The following is a 17723-nucleotide window of genomic DNA, read 5'->3' as shown; positions in this document are numbered from 1 at the left end:
ATCTGGAAAAAATTTATAAAAAAAGAAACAAGTGATTTGGATAAAAGGAAAAAATATGAAAAATCACACAAGTTGGCAGGAAAATCAGTATCCAAAAAAAAAAGGTGAAAGGGAAGTGTGCTTGTTGTTTTGGCTCAAAATTTATTCTATAATTGGAAATTTCAATTGAAAGTTAGTGTGAAGACAAGTTCCAAAGCTAGAGGTTTGTTGATTCTTTTTTTCAGTATTTTTACTCTACTCTAGAGCCATTCTAAGTTTCTCTTTGAGTCCTAGCTTGCTTCTATGTCCTTTTCATTGCTTTAATTGTTGAATAATCCTTGAAAAATTTTCTTGTTAAAACTCCATTGATTTAGCTTTCATTTCATTTTTTTTGGTCTTTGGTTATTGCTTGTCTCTTTGTTTCCTTGTTTGTGGGTTGCCATATAGGGAATTGGAAGGAGGATTGGTGCCATCCCTTGAAGAATTTGAGTCCAGAAGCAAGGGGCCAACCACCTTAAGAGCTATTGGACTAAGAAGCACTCCAAATAGAGTGAATCACCAAAGAGAGAACAACCACCAAAATTGAGGACCGTTTTGTAATTTTGTAAGTTGCAATTTACTTACCTTCATTGCTTTCAAGTTTTGTAACAAAAAGGCCTTTCATTGGAAGTGTGTTGGGAGTCTCCAATAGGTTACCAAACTTCCATTTGTGTGTAATAATTTTAGGCAATTTTTCCTTAGGATAGTGAGTGTTTTGTTGGGAACCTTGAATGTGGTCATCCAAACACTCTTAGGATTTGCCTAGTTTACATTTCTTGCTTACTTTCATAGCTTATTTCCTTTACCTTCCATTGTCAAACCGCCTAGATAGCTTTCCTTTTACCAATTAGTTTTTTACCTTATCTTTCACACCTCTTTTAGTGTTTATTTGGCTAGTTTCAACCATAGTTTCTTTTACCTTTTGTTTTCAAACCTCCAACAAGAAAGAACCACAACTTAGGAACCAACATGAGTCATCATTCATCTAGTGTTAATGGCAAGGGTACTAGTCATAAAGACCCTTTATCTAGAATCTTAGATGAGTTGAGTTCCCTCAAGTTATGGAAAGAAAAACAAGAGAGAAAAGAAAAAGGAAAAAAAAGAGTGGAAGAAATAAGTCAAGATGAAAGAAAGAAAATAAGAGAGGAAGAAAGAAGAAAAATAATGAAAGAAATGAAAAGAGAAAAACATGCCTCCTATAGTAGTCATAACTCTTGCAAAAGCCTAAGTGAAGAACTTCGTGACTATTACGAAGGAAGGCATAGGTCACATCTTAGACCTCACTCCCATAGAAGAGAAAAGGAAAGAAAGCCTCAAGAGGCTAACATTAAACTCTCATACTTCCATGGGAAGGACAATGTAGAGGCTAACTTAGATTGGGAAATAAGGGTAGAGCAACAACTTAAAAAGAATTCTACTTCAAAATCTTATGGCTCTCACTCTTATCCAAAGAAAGACCAAGGTCAAGGCATCTTAGGGGTGACACCTTCTAAGCCCAAATAGGATAAGGGGAAGAGAATAGAAAAGCAAACCCCTAAGGCTAGTATGCAAGAGAAGACTAGCTCTATAAAGTGCTTTAAATGTCTTGGAAGAGGACACATTACTTCTCAATGCCCCACCACAAAAACCATGATTATGAGGAGCCAAGACATTTATAGTAGCCAAGATGAGGCTACTACGTCACCTTCCTCTAGTGAAAGTGAAGAAGCAAAAGGGGAAGAATCTAGTGAAGAATTCTACCCCCATGAAGAAGGACAACCTTTAATGGTTAAGGAGGAGTGTAAGGAGGTAAGTGCCTCCTCCAAGAGGTTAGTTAAGAAGGAAAGTCATTTTGAAATAAAGAAAAATATTAAAGAAACTTCCCCTCTTAGACAACCTCTACATCTTCTCCTTTGTAAAAAGACACTTGTTAGCACTGCCACACCTCTTGGGCTTGAGGTTATTCCTCAAGTAAAGGAGTTGTTGGATGAGGGTTTGGTTCGTAAGAGCTTAAATCCTTGTGCTTTGTTGGTGCCCAAAATAGGTATTATTAGGCACCAAATCCCTACAATAAGTGATATGATGAATTTGTTGAGTGTTGCAACCCTTTTTTGTAAAATCAGTCATGCACCCAACGTCTTCATGATTCATGTACATAGGGACTCATTAGGTAGGTTTGTTCTTATTTTTTGTTTTAATACAAACTTAGGTTCTCATATGGGACACCTTAGGTTTGTTGTATTTTTTTGTAGGAATAATCAACATAAAAATACAGAAAAAGGTACGCTTTATTGCAGTACATTCCTTAATTTTTTAAATGGTGATCAAGGGGTTCCCACGGACCCTAAGAGAATAAAGGTCATTCCTGATTGGCCCACTCCACCAAGTATAAGGGAAATCTGGGGCTGCCATGACTTAACAAACTTTTACAAAAGGTTTGTCCCATATTTTTCTATACTTGTAGCACCACTCATTGAATTGGTGAGGAACCATGTTCCCTCATGGGAAGATGTCCATGAAAGGAGTTTTCAGACCTTACCCTACTCTAACATACCCAACACCACTAATACATATGTTTTTATTCTTTTCACAGATGTCGAGGGAAGGAGCCCAGAGTATGAAGAACCTCGGGATTTGAGGTCAAATCCTTTCCAAGGTGGAGGGGATAATGCAATCCTACCCCCCCAAGGGAATTGGATAGAAGACTCCAAGAGGCTTGGGCTAGAGCTACTAAAGAAGGCCCTAGGGTTCTCATGAACCTTAGGGTAGATTTTTGAGCCCATGGGCCAAGGTTGGATCCATTCTTCTTTGTAAATATTAGAATAGGTTTTTCCTTCTTTTGGGCCTTGTATTTTGGCCATTCTATTAGTATAGGGTTTTAGCCTTGTATTTCAGGGCATTTTGAGTAGTCTTTGTAGTAGGGACTTTTTTTTTTATTTTCATGTATTTTGTCAAGGAGGTGAGCTTAGTTTTTAGATGGGTGTGTGTAGCTAAGCTCTAGCTTCTCAAGGAAGTTTTCTCAAAGAAGCTTCTCAAGGAAGTTTTCTTAAGAAAGCTTCTCAAGGAAGCTACCTAGTCTATAAATAGAAGCATGTGTAACACTTGTTGTAACTTTGATGAATGAGAGTCTTGTGAGACACAACTCAAAGTTCAACTTCTCTCCCTTTTTCTTCCTTCAATTTCGTGCTCCCCCCTCCCTCTTTCTCTCCCTCTTTCTTTTCCTCCATTGAAGCATCCTCTCCAAGCTTCTTATCCAAGGCTCATCTTGGTGGTGAAGCTCCTTCTTCCATGGCTTATTCCTTAATGGATGGTGCCTCCTCTCACCTCTTTTCCTTTGTCTTCCGCTGCATCTCCATGGTGGAAAATCACCATTAAAGGACCCCATTGAAGCTCAAAGATCCAGCCTCCATAGAAGCCCCACAAGCAAGCTTCCATCATTTAATACTATCATAAATTCAAAATTTATTACAAAACCACCCTAAATGTTGGAAGTGAGTGTCACATTTAATGTCAATACTCATAATCCAATTAGTGAATTTTTAGTAAATAAAGTTAAATTTTGACGACGGTTCCATAAAAAACCATCTTAGAAAAGGATATTCTTCTAAGACGGTTCTTAGAAAAACTATCTTAGAAGTGTACCCTTCTAAGATGGTTCTTAGCTAAGAACCGCCTTAGAATATACACTTTCTAAGACGGTTCTTAGAAAACTGTCTTAGAATGTTTTATCTTTTTAAAAAAATAAAAATATTTCTTATCATCAATATAATGTTGGATACTAGCATATGATGTAAGTACACTAATATTGTAAGTGACAACATAGTTAACTACTCATGATTTAAAGGTAAGTGCAGTAAAGTCATAATCGATCAATTAGATAGTCCTGACAAAACATTGACACAACTTTCAATAAATTTTGGAATCATAGTTCTTCCTTCTAGTATACTAAGCACCGGTGACATGGTGGGCCTAAGGTTTGAAGTGGCATTGGTGCATTAAAAACTAAGTCATATCAAAAGCAATCAAATTAAATGATTATGTAAGACAATTATTTACCAAATAAAGCTTGTGCAAGGCTATTGTTTTCCATATATTCGTATACTAACAACAATTGATCTCCTTCAACGTAACAACCATAAAGTTTAACAAGACAAGGGTGTTGCAAGGCTGAAATCATGCCTATCTCATTTATAAACTCACAATTGATGCTTTGACTTAGATGAAAGCATCTTGACAGCCATTGTCGTGCCATTTGATAAAATGCCCTGCATTTGCAAAATGTTATATAATTTTCATGAATTTTTAAATTATTTAATGATTCATCTGCACAATTACCATAGATCAATCACAATAATTATAAGGTGTTATATCTAATATCTTGTAGGATACCTTATAAACCGAATGAGATGTCTTATGTATCTTTCAAAAATCTTTTGTCATTGATAGTGTTGAAAAAATATGCATTATTTTAATTACCAAAAAATATACTAAGTTGAAATAAAAAAATTGACGTGCCATTATTATCTCCTATTTCTTAACCCTTTTTGCACCATTTTAAGTACTGATTAATCTTAATTGTTAAATTAATTAGACAGTTTTATTATTTGGGCCCATTAAGCTAATTTGATGTTTTTAATCTAATTTCAGGAATTAATTCAGCATCGGGCTTGAATCCAGAATTGGGCTTGGACTTGAAGAGGGCAGACTATTTTATTCTACAAAATTAGATCTTATCTTATCTAGATATTATTTAGATTTGATCTCATCTAGATATTATTTAATCTAGATCTCATCTTATCTTATCTAGATTTAATTTAATTTATTTATGGGCTTGGATTTAAAAGAGATTTGTAAGCTTTGGGGCTGAAAAACTATATAACAGCACCAAGGTTATAGTTTAGCTCTCTCTCTCTCTCCTCTCTCTCTTCTATTTTTCGTTTTTAGTTTTGGTCTCTTTTCTCTTTCTCTTTTATTTTCATTTTTTACAATTCCAGTTCAGACTTTTAGTTTTATCAATAAAATTTCGTTCTCTATTTGATTAATGGAAGGCTAAGTCCCCAGCGTTGTTTTCTCTTGAGGATCAAGCACAATTCTCTTTGAGGTTCTATTATTATTGTTAAATTTTGTTCAGTTCTTTTTCCTCTTCACTAATTACTTTGAATTTAATGCTATTAATTCATGCATGCTTAGTGCTTGATTAATTGTCTCTGCGCTTAATGATCGTTTATGAGTAATTGGTGTATGTGATGCTTAATCACATAATGAATGCCTTATGTTGAATTTCACTTAATAATTTAATTTAGGATTGGATTAAGTGGTTGAACTGAATAAGGATAAATTCTCGCAACCTAGGATAAGAGACTTGCTTGTAAATCAAGGGGAAGCAACATATTTTAATTCTAATATTTTCTAATTAAATTTTACTCGTTGTTTAATTTACAAAAGCAAACAACCCCCCCCCCCCCAATTTGTTACTATTTCCTACTATCTGTTATGAACATTTGGTTTATCATTGCTCGTTGGGAAATGATCAAGGATCACTTCCTAGTTACTACATTTTCATATTTATTTGATTCGGGTATGGCCTCGATCAAATTTGGCGCTGTTGCCGGGGAGCAGTGTCCAAAGGTTCATAATAGCTAGTGTCGTGTTAGAGTTTAATTCTTTCGTGTTTTATGTTTAATTGTTAGTGTTGTGTTAGTGTTGTTTAGTGTCTTGGTATTTTGTTTAGTGTGTGTTATGTTTTAGTTTTTCTGTTAAGCGCTTCCGCTGTTTCAGCTTTTGGTGTTTTGCTGTGAATAATGTTTTACGACGGATTTAGCGACCACTTTTGCTTGCGGCAAAACAGAGTAGTAGTGGAAATCATGTAGCGATGGATTTTAGCGACCACCCTTGTTGAATTATTTGAGATTTTTTGTTTTAGTAGCTAGAGTTGTTATTTTTGGCTGAATTTTTTTGTGGTAACTTCTTTTAATCCATATTTTGTGGGAAAAATAGCTAGAGCCTTTAGTTTGGTCAGATTTGAAAGTTCCAAAAAAGTAGCAAATTTGATTTTTGTCAAAACTTCAAACGGCCATAACTTTTGCTCCGGTTATCAGAACCGCAATTATTATATATGTATTTGGGGTAGAAAAAAATTTCCTATGTCATGGCCAACGGACATAGGCCGGATGAGGTCTCCATCGTCCAAAAAAAGTGATTCTGTCAAAAGTTTTTTATTTTCCAAGTATTATTCTCTTATTTTTCTTAACTTATCATTTTTAGCTTCTATAGTTAGACTTCGAATTTTCATTTGAAATTTTTTTTGCTATCTTCTCATCATTTTATAAGGATTCTCACAAAATTTCAAGTCATTTGGATATCATTTAATGGTAGCTGTAGTTCAAACCTACATTGTTACTTGCATAAGAAGGCAACTAATTGTGCATGCTGAATTTAGTGTATGACTAGAGGAAATCCATCTAACTTACAACCCTTTGATCCTGAGATAGATAAAACATTTGATAGATTAGTTAGACATCATTTAGTACCTTTTGAGCATCCTGAGTATTCTGTTATTGGTGATTTTGAGCATTATAGTTTTGAGCATTCTGATTTTGAATATTCTGAGAACATGGCGCACCCTCCACCTCGTGAGACGACTCTAAGGGAATTGGCTGCTCCTGATTTCACCAACGAAAGATTGTGCATCCAATACCCTAATGAGGATGTCCCATATGTTCTTAAAATTGGACTGATCCATTTGCTTCCAAAGTTTCATGGCCTTGCAGGTGAAGACCCACACAAGCATCTGAAAAAATTTCTTATTGTTTGCTCCACCATGAAGCCACCAGATGTCCAGGAGGATCATATATTTTTGAAGGCCTTTCCTCATTCTTTAGAGGGAGTGGCAAATGACTGACTATATTACCTTGCTCCAAGGTCCATCACGAGCTGGGATGACCTCAAGAGAGTATTCTTAGAAAAAAATTTCCCTGCTTCCAGGACCAGGACAATCAAAAAGGATATTTCAGGTATTAGACAACTCAGTCGAGATAGCCTATATGAATATTGGGAGAGATTTAAAAAATTATGTGCCAGTTGCCCACACCACCAGATTTCAGAGCAACTTCTTCTCCAATATTTTTATGAAGGAATCAGCAACATGGAGAGAAGTATGATAGATGCTGCCAGTGGTGGAGCCCTTGGAGACATGACCCCTGTTGAAGCCAAAAATATAATTGAGAAGATGGCTTCAAACTCCCAGCAATTTAGTGCCAAAAGTGATGCTATTGTCATTAGAGGAGTGCATGAAGTAGCCACGAATTCATCAGGTGAGACTAAGAAGCTTGAAGGTAAACTAGATGCCTTGGTTAACCTGGTAACCCAACTGGCCATGAATAAAAAATCTGCACCTGTCGCCAGACTTTGTGGTTTATGCTCCTCTGCCGACCACCACACAGACCTTTGCCCTTCTGTGCAACAATCTGAAGCAATTGAATAGCCTGAAGCTTTTGTTGCAAACATCTACAAGAGACCTCCTTAACCTCAACAGCAAAATCAGCCACAACAGGATAATTATGACCTCTCCAGCAACAGGTACAATCCCGGATGGAGGAATCATCCCAACCTTAGATGGTCGAATCCTTCACAACAGCAGCAGCAAGAATAGCAGACTTATTTTCAAAATGTTGTTGCCCCAAGAAGACCATACGTTCCTCCACCAATCCAGCAGCAACAACAGCAACAGCAACAGCCACAACCCCAAAAATAGCAAACAGTTGAGGCCCCTCTGCAACCTTCCCTTGAAGAACTTGTGAGGCAAATGACTATGCAACACATGCAATTTCAGCAAGAGACCAGAGCCTCCATTCAGAGCTTAACTAATCAAATGGGACAATTGGATACATAGTTAAATCAACAACAATCCCAGAATTCTGATAGATTACCTTCTCAATCTGTCCAGAATCCTAAAAATGTGAGTGCCATTACATTGAGGTCAGGAAAGTAGTATCAAGGACCTCAATCAGTAGCATCTTCCTCATCCGCCAATGAACCTGCCCAACCTCACTCTACTCCAGAAAAAGATGATGACAAAAATTTAAAATACCTAACAATTTCTATGTAGGTGAATCTAAAGAAAAGCAGCATATCCCTCTTCCATTTCCTCCAAGAGCAATTTCCAACAAAAAAATGGAAGAGGCAGAGAAGGAGATCTTGGAAACATTTAGGAAAGTAGAGGTAAACATACCTCTGCTGGATGCAATAAAGCAAATTCCAAGATATGCTAAATTCTTGAAGGAGCTGTGCACTAATAAGCGGAAGCTTAAAGGAAGTGAAAGAATTAGTATGGGCAAAAATGTCTCCGCATTGATTGGTAAATCTTTTCCCCAAATCCCTGAAAAATGTAAAGATCCAGGTACATTCAACATACCTTGTATTATAGGGAACAATAAGTTTGACAATGTCATGCTAGATTTAGGAGCTTCTGTTAGTGTTATGCCTCTGTCTATTTTTAATTCTCTATCTCTAGGTCCTTTGCAGTCAACTGATGTGGTAATTCATTTAGCTAATAGAAGTGTTGCCTATCCTGCTGGTTTCATAGAGGATGTCTTAGTTAGAGTTGGTGAGCTAATTTTCCCTATTGATTTTTATATTTTAAATATGGAGGAGGGATTTTCTAAAGGATCAGTTCCCATCATTCTAGGCAGACCTTTTATGAAAACTGCTAGAACTAATATAGATGTATATGCAGGCACACTATCTATGGAGTTTGATGATATAACTGTTCATTTTAATATTCTTGATGCTATGAAACACCCATCTAAAGATCTTTCTGTATTTCGTGTTGAAATAATTGACCATATTGTTGATGAATACATGGCTGATCTTCATTCTAATCTGCATGCCTGTCACTCTTCATGCATTGAATCTGAATTTGTACTTGATCATATGTCTAAATTTGATGCTGAGAGTGAATCTGAATTTGATATTGATTACATGTTTGCTGTAGAGTCAGATAGAACTAACCATGTTTCAGGAAGTACACATACCTCTGACTTTCTTTATGAGGTACAGGCTGAGAAACCATCTCTTTCTACCACTATCCAGCCATCCACACCAGAATTGAAGCCTCTGCCATCAAATTTAAAATATGCTTACTTGGATGATAGCAAAAGTTTTCCAGTAATTATATCTGCCTCCCTTGTTGATGAGCAAGAGGAGAAGTTGTTATCAGTTCTCAAGAAGCATAAGAAGGCTATAGGCTGGACCTTGGCGAACATTCCTGGTATTAGCCCATCCACATGTATGCATCGAATAAATTTAGAAGATGGGGCTAAACCAGTAAGACAGCCACAGAGAAGACTCAACCGGGTGATTCTTGATGTAGTGAAGAAAGAGGTAACCAAGCTTTTGCAAGCTGGAATCATTTATCCTATCTCCGACAGCCAATGGGTGAGTCCTGTCCAGGTAGTCCCAAAGAAAACCGGCCTCACCGTGATAAAAAATGAGAAGGATGAGCTGATTCCTACTCGAGTGCAGAACAGTTGGAGAGAATGCATCGACTATAGGAGGCTGAACCAGGTTACCAAAAAGGACCATTATCCACTGCCATTCATTGACCAGATGCTTGAATGCCTGGCAAGTAAATCTCACTACTGTTTCCTTGATGGTTTTTTTGGTTATATGCAAATCACTATTGCTCCTGAGGATCAGGAAAAAACCACATTCACCTGCCCCTTCGGCACTTTTCCTATAGAAGGATGCCTTTTGGCCTGTGCAATGCCCCTAGTACCTTCCAGCGGTGCATGATTAGTATTTTTAGTGATTTTTTAGAAAATTGCATAGAGGTGTTTATGGATGATTTCACTGTATATGGATCCTCTTTTGATGGTTGTTTGGATAGTCTAGAAAATGTTTTGAATAGATGCACTGAAACTAACCTTGTTCTAAATTTTGAAAAATGTCATTTTATGGTTGAGCAAGGTATGGTTTTAGGCCACATTATTTCCAATAAGGGCATTGAAGTAGATCCTACAAAAAATTTTGTTATTTCACAATTGCCTTACCCCTCTTGCGTGCGAGAGGTGCGATCTTTTCTTGGTCATGTAGGATTCTACAGGCGCTTTATAAGAGATTTTAGCAAAGTAGCCCTTCCACTATCCAACTTGTTGCTAAAGGAGGTGGAGTTTGACTTTAATGATAAATGCAAAAAACTTTTGATTGCCTCAAAAGAGTACTGACTACCACCCCCATCATCCAGGCACCCGATTGGAGTGGAGCATAAAATTTAGTTGTTGATCATTTGAGTCGGATCGAACATGTGTCTGATGAGGACTCACTCATTCGGGATAATTTTCCGGATGATCATTTATATATATTGTATAGTATTTCTGATTCTCTTTCTACTCCCTGGTTTGCTAACATTGTAAATTATTTAGTTGCTTCTATTTTTCCTCCCTTAGCATCTAAGGCTCAAAAAGATAAAATTAAAAGTGATGCTAAGCATTTTATTTGGGATGAACCCTACTTGTGGAAATTGTGCAGTGATCAGGTCATTAGACGATGCATTCCAGATCATGAGACTAACTCAGTCCTGCAGTTCTATCATTCTTCTGCACCGGGAGGTCATCTGGGTGTTCAAAGGATAGCTCGCGAAGTGCTTGACTGTGGCTTTTACTGGCCCACCATCTTTAAAGATACGTGGAAGATTTGTAGCACTTGTGAGCAGTGTCAGAGAGCAAGAAGTGCACTTACATGGCGACAACAAATGCCTCAGCAACCTATGCTATTTTGTGAGGTGTTTGATGTCTGGGGTATAGATTTTTTGGGCCTTTTTCCTGTATCTTTTGGTTATGTTTACATTCTCCTTGCAGTTGATTATGTTTCAAAATGGGTGGAAGCCAAGCCCACTAGAACTAATGATGCTAAGGTTGTTGTAGATTTTGTCAGATCTAATCTGTTTTGTAGGTTTGGAGTACCTAAAGCAATCGTTAGTGATCAAGGAACCTATTTTTGCAACAAATCAATGCATGCCTTGTTTAAAAAGTATAGGGTTGTCCACAGGGTATCCACACCATACCACTCCCAAACCAATGGACAGACAGAAATTTCTAACAGGGAGATCAAGAGAATTTTAGAGAGGATTGTGCAACCAAGCAGGAAAGATTGGAGTATCAGGCTAGATGATGCTCTTTGGGCACATAGGACTACATACAAAGCACCCATAGGAATGTCTCCTTATCGGGTTGTCTTTGGAAAGGCATGTCATCTTCCAGTGGAGATTGAGCACAAAGCATATTGGGCAGTGAAGACCTGCAACTTCTCTATGGATCAAGCTGGTGAGGAAAGAAAGTTGCAACTGAGTGAGTTAGATGAGATCCGCCTAGAAGCGTACGAGAATGCCAAGGTCTACAAAGAAAAGACCAAGAAGTTCCATGATAGCATGATAATTAAGAAGGACTTCATGGTTGGGCAAAAAGTGTTATTGTATAATTCTAAGCTTAGACTCATGAGTGGTAAGTTGAGGTCTAAGTGGATTGGTCCTTTTGTTGTTACTAATGTTTTTCCTTATGGTACAATTGAGATCAAAAGCGACTCCACAAACAAGAGCTTCAAGGTCAATGGACACCGACTTAAGTCATACCTTACATACCCTTCTTTAGTGGACGTAGTGGTGGAAAAGACTTCCTTACTCCACCCTACTCTTCCTTTACCATGACTTAAGGAGTTTTTCTTTCCTATCTCCTTCTTTACTTTTATTACATTTGTCTGATTCTATTTGATGGTTTAATTGCTTTTAATCCTTTAATTGTGCCACATTGAGGACAATGTGTTGTTTAAGTATGGGGGGGAGTGTGTTCTTTGGTTTTGGTTTTGTTAGTTGTGTTAAATTAGTTTAATTTTGTTAATTTTTTTGGGTTCTAGTTTAATTTTGTTAGTTTTGTTGTGTTAAATTTTCATGTTTGTCTTTGAATTATAGGATATGTTCAAGTAATGGGTAATTGTTCTGAAAATAAAAGTCTCTTGACATTGTGTGATTTGAAATCCTTGTTTTTCCTCTACATGTCATGATAGTTTTGAAAGCTCAATTTGAAAGTGATAAGTTTACCTTTGTGAGAATTTGAGCCATCCATCATCATAATCTTTTGGTGTGTTTTGCCCCATTGATTGCTTGCACAATAGCCTTGGCTTAATTCTTGTTGATGCTTCCTAATTCACATACATATTTGGAAATGATTTAGGCAATTTTGTTCTTATAAGCTTCTAGCCAAATGGACTTACCTTGAATTAATTCCTTTGATAGCCCCTTTGAGCCTATGTTCCCCTTTCTTTGTTTTGAAGCTCATTATAAGCCTTAAGTGAAAAACCATGATATCACCTTACCCTTAAGTAATTTTGGAGCTTTGGAATTGTTTTAAGCTGGGAATAAGTGTGGGGGGTATGTTTCATTGCAAGATATGATTTTTGGCCATGCTTGATGTATCTGTATATTGCCTAGTTCTTGCTTTAATCTTCAAATTCGTTCTTCAAAAAAAAAATTAATTGCTGCAAATTCGTACTATTCAAAAAAAAAAAGAAAGAAAAGAAGTGAAGTTGAATAAATGTGGTCTTGTTATGAGGACTTGATTTGGGAGCCTTGATTGATTTTGTTGATATTAGAGGGTTTGGGTTTACTACTTGTGCTTAATTTTCACTTATTCTCCATTGCTCATCTATTCCTTTGGGATTTAGCTACTTATTCCATATTTTTTTCCCTACCTTGTCCTTGGCCCCATTACAACCTTTAAAGACCTTTTGATCCTCATATGCTTGTGTTGTCAAGTTGTTTGTCAATTTTAGAATTTTGCCAAGTCTATGTGGTGTTTGTTTTCATGGGTGCTTCAAGAGAAAATAGTAGCCTAGACACTTGAGAGATAGAGTGTATATCTTGTGAGGCTTAATCATTTTTCATTATTGAGCTGATTAACTATTTTGCCATGATTAGGTTGCTTGGATGATTTTCACGAATTTCTTGATTCTTTGGATCTCTTCATGTTAGATGTTACCCATTCCTTCCATTCCTTGATGTTCATTGAGAAATATGTAAATGTTTTGTCGGTCTCTCTTTGATATCCTTGGATTTTGTTCTTTATTTCATTTTGCCCAAGAGTGCAAAAGGCTAAGTATGGGGGGTTTTGATGTGCCATTATTTTCTCCTATTTCTTAACCCTTTTTGCACCATTTTAAGTACTGATTAATCTTAATTGTCAAATTAATTAGGCAGTTTTATTATTTGGGCCCATTAAGCTAATTTGATGTTTTTAATCTAATTTTTGAAATTAATGAAGCATTGGGCTTGGACTTGAAGAGGGCAGACTATTTTATTCTACAAAATTAGATCTTATCTTATCTTTATCTTATCTAGATATTATTTAGATTTGATCTCATCTAAATATTATTTAATCTAGATCTTATCTTATCTTATCTTATCTTATCTAGATTTGAATTTAATTTATTTATGGGCTTGGATTTAAAAGAGATTTGTAAGCTTTGGGGCTGAAAAACTATATAACAACACCAAGGTTCTAGTTTAGCTCTCTCTCTCTCTCCTCTCTCTCTCTTCTATTTTTCATTTTTAGTTTTGGTCTCTCTTCTCTTTCTCTTTTATTTTCGTTTTTTACAATTCTAGTTCAGACTTTTAGTTTTATCAATAAAATTTCGTTCTCTATTTAATTAATGGAAGGCTAAGTCCGCAACATTGTTTTCTCTTGAGGATCAAGCACAATTCTCTTTGAGGTTCTATTATTATTGTTAAATTCTATTCAGTTCTTTTTCCTCTTCACTAATTACTCTGAATTTGTTGCTATTAATTCATGCATGCTTAGTGCTTGATTAATTGTCTCTGCGCTTAATTTACGTTCATGCTTAATGATCGTTTATGAGGAATTGGTGTATGTGATGCTTAATCACATAATGAATGCCTTATGTTGAATTTCGCTAAGTAATTTAATTTAGGGTTGGATTAAGTGGTTGAACTGAATAAGGATAAATTCTCGCAACCTAGGATAAGAGACAAGCTTGTGAATCAAGGGAAAGCAACGTATTTTAATTCTGATATTTTCTAATTAAATTTTACTCGCTGTTTAATTTACAAAAGCAAACAACCCCCCCCCCCCCCAAATTTGTTACTATTTCCTACTATCTGTTATGAACATTTGGTTTATCATTGCTCGTTGGGAAACGACCTAGGATCACTTCCTAGTTACTACATTTTAATATTTATTTGATTCGGGTACGGCCTCGATAAAAAATTATCCATTTTTTTTTATCTTTGGTGTCCTAAGTAGATGACACAAATAAAGATTTAAAAAACTGAATTATCAAAATTTAATAGAAAGCTAGAAAGGAGAACTAACTAGTAAAATTAAACATATTTTATAGTTCATTACTTTATTCTAGATTATCATCACCTTTTGGTAATCGATTACCATTATAGTGTAATCGATTACACATCAAAAGATGTGACTCTTCATGTTTTAATTTGAAAATCAAAACATTTAGAAACACTGGTAATCGATTACAAATATTGGGTAATCGATTACACAAGTTTAAAATGATTTGAAAATGTTTTATCACTAGTTGTGACTCTTGAAATTTGAAATCTAACATTTTAAAATATTAGTAATCGATTACATGATTATGGTAATCGATTACAGCTTTGTAAATCAGTTTTGAAAACAATGCTGGTTACTGGTAATCGATTACTACCTTCTAGTAATCGATTACCTGAGAGTAAAACTCTTTGGTAAAAGATTTTGTTAAAAATTCTTGTGCTACTCAATGTTTTGAAAAAAAATTTTACTACTTATCTTGATAGAGTCTTCTCTTGATTCTTGAATCTTGAGTCTTGAATCTTGATTTTGATTATTCTTGAATCTTGATTCTTGAAACTTGATTGAATCTTGAAACTTGATTATTCTTGAATCTTAATTCTTTGAAACTTGATTCTTGAAGCTTTTTGACTTCTGATTGTTTGGAACTTGCTTAACTCTTGATTCTTTGACATCATCAAAATAATCTTGGAAGAAATTGCTTCCACGTGATTTTTTCCAAATCCTTGAAGTCTATGTGTGGTTGCAATGGGTAGAGCTTTAATTTTTATGTTGTGTACTTTTTTCGTATTTGCCTCTGTCAATGAAAATGGGACTTTGTGTTTGTTATTTTATGTTTTGGATGCATAAAATGGGTTCCTTGACCCCAAAAACCTAGGAAAACAAATAAAGTTTGATGAATTTGGATTGGGGTAGCAAAAGTTATGTAAAAATCAAGTTTTGAACTCTTTTAGGCTGATTTTGAACTATTTCGGGAAAAATGAAATTGGGGTTGGAATTGAGACTTTTGGAATCCGAAATTGGATCTAGAATGCTTGAAAGCATAGAGAGATATATAGACTTTTCAAAACTCGGGCTTCTATATCAATGAAAAAAGATGCTTCTAAATTATGCTTCTATCATGAAATTGTGATTTTCTAGACTAAAAGTGCAAGGTAGAATTTAATACTTCAATCATGAATAGTATGAATAACAAGAGGAATTATAGTTTATATGGAAGCAATTTAGATTCATTGAACATATATATATATATATATATATATATATATATATATATATATATATGATTTCTATGTTGTTTGATATTAAAAATTGTGCACACAAGGTGTTTGTGAAAATTCCTATTGTGACATGTGTCACAAAATTAAATTCTGGAACTGACTGAGAATTCATATGCTAAATGTAAAATTATATTACGAAATTATACATTTGAATACATATAAAATACATTCAATTTGAATGAGAAATGAATTTTTTATAATTCCTATAAAATAACCCTTTTGTAGATGTCTTGTTTCGACCTTTACTGTTTGTTTTGTGAATTGGGAATGATTTGGAAATGATATGTCAGTTTGATTAATGTCCCTAAAAACTAGACATGATAAGATTTAAAATTTGGGGTCACTCTTAATTTAATTCACTATTTATACTAAGAAGCTAATTAAAATGGGGAGAAGCAAGTGAAGAGGATTCTAATTGTTATCATGTTTAGATGTGTTAGTAAAAGGATTAGTTCATTATGTGTAGTAATCCTATGATGATATGTGATGACATTTTCTAAACTAGACACACACAAGGCTTTCTATAGTGATAACATTTATTAAATTCCATTAATAGATGATTAAGATATTAATTTTATAAGATGGTGGTATTGCACTGCTATAAAACAAAGTATATGATACTTTTTGATTTATTATGAATTGTGTGGATTTTTACATGGACTTTGGGATATCATTTCATGAACTAGATTCTTAATTCTTATTGGTTGATGTTACATGATAATCTATTATGAGATTACTTCTATGATGAGATTGCTTCTATTATATGATGTTAGTTATAATTCGCACTTTTGTTTTGGGTTCGAGGGTGTCTGATTCGTCAACATTATAGCAAATTGATGTTCATGAATTGATTGTGTTTATGGTGATGATTGATGCAATCCTACCCTATAAGGGCATTGTATAGAAGACTCCAAGTAGATTGGGCCAGAGATCCAAGGGAAGGCCCTAGGGTTCTTATGAACCTTAGGGTAGATTTCGAGTCCATGGGCTAAGTATGAGCCCGCTTATCTTTGTAAATATTAGAATAGGTTTTTCCTTTGTTTGGGCCTTGTATTTTGGCCATTCTAGTAGTATAGGGTTTTAGCCTTGTATTTCGAGGCATTTTGAGTAGTCTTTGTAGTAGGGATTTTTTTGTATTTTCATGTGCTTTTTCATCGGGGTGAGCTTAGCTATTATAGGGGGTGTGTAGCTAAGCTCTAGTTTCTCATCTCAAGGAGGTGAGCTTAGCTATAAGAGAGGTATGTGTAGCTAAGCTCTAGCTTCTTTAGGAATCTTCTTAATGAAGCTTCTCAAGGAGGTGAGCTTAGTTATGAGAGGGGTGTGTGTAGCTAAGCTCTAGCTTCTCAAGGAAGTTTTCTCAAATAAGCTTCTCAAGGAAGTTTTCTCACGAAATCTTCTCAAGGAAGCTACCTAGTCTATAAATAGAAGCATGTGTAACACTTGTTGTGACTTTGATGAATGAGAGTCTTGTGAGACATACTTCAAAGTTCCACTTCTCCCCCTCTTTTATTCCTTCAATTTCGTGCTCCCCCCTCTCTCTTTCTCTCCCTCTTTCTTTTCCTCCATTGAAGCATCCTTCCAAGCTTTTTATCCAAGGCTTATCTTGGTGGTGAAGCTCCTTCTTCCATGGCTGATTCCCTAGTGGATGGCGCCTCCTCTCACCTCTTCTCCTTTGTCTTCCGCTACATCTCCATGGTGGAAAATCACCATTAAAGGACCTCATTGAAGCTCAAAGATCCAGCCTCCATAGAAGCCCCACAAGCAAGCTTCCATCAATGATGTTGGTTGATTTTCTTGTATGAGTAGGCTTACCCACTTGAGGGGCCATATTAATGGTTACCCTAGAGAGGGAAGAGAGATAATTTCCTTCCTTTCATTGCTGACAAAGAAGGAACCACAATATGTGGTAGAGCTGACAGAGGGTACTAAAGATCAACCTGTTAATCTTGAGTTTGAAGTTGTGTCTCTACAAACACAGGGGGGCAAGCCCAACCTCAGATTCACCAACCCAGACCTGAACCACCCACCAAGAGAAAAGACCATCCACCTTCATTTGAACCTCACCCTTCTATCTCAACCAAAAAGCACAAAG

At 35.7% G+C, this 17723-nt stretch overlaps 1 non-coding gene across 1 annotated transcript; it reads right to left on the bottom strand.

Annotated features, from left to right (window-relative positions):
- Positions 1-6990: 6990 nt before the first annotated feature.
- Positions 6991-7096, bottom strand: LOC114368697. Its single transcript, XR_003657389.1, has one exon. It is a non-coding gene; the product is annotated as a small nucleolar RNA R71 (small nucleolar RNA).
- Between the last annotated feature and the right edge of the window lie 10627 nt (positions 7097-17723).

Source organism: Glycine soja, chromosome 1 (genome assembly GCF_004193775.1).
Source record: "Glycine soja cultivar W05 chromosome 1, ASM419377v2, whole genome shotgun sequence".
NCBI classification, from domain to species: Eukaryota; Viridiplantae; Streptophyta; class Magnoliopsida; order Fabales; family Fabaceae; genus Glycine; species Glycine soja.
Note: the sequence above shows the minus strand (reverse complement) of the source record. Positions and strands in the feature narration are given on the sequence as shown.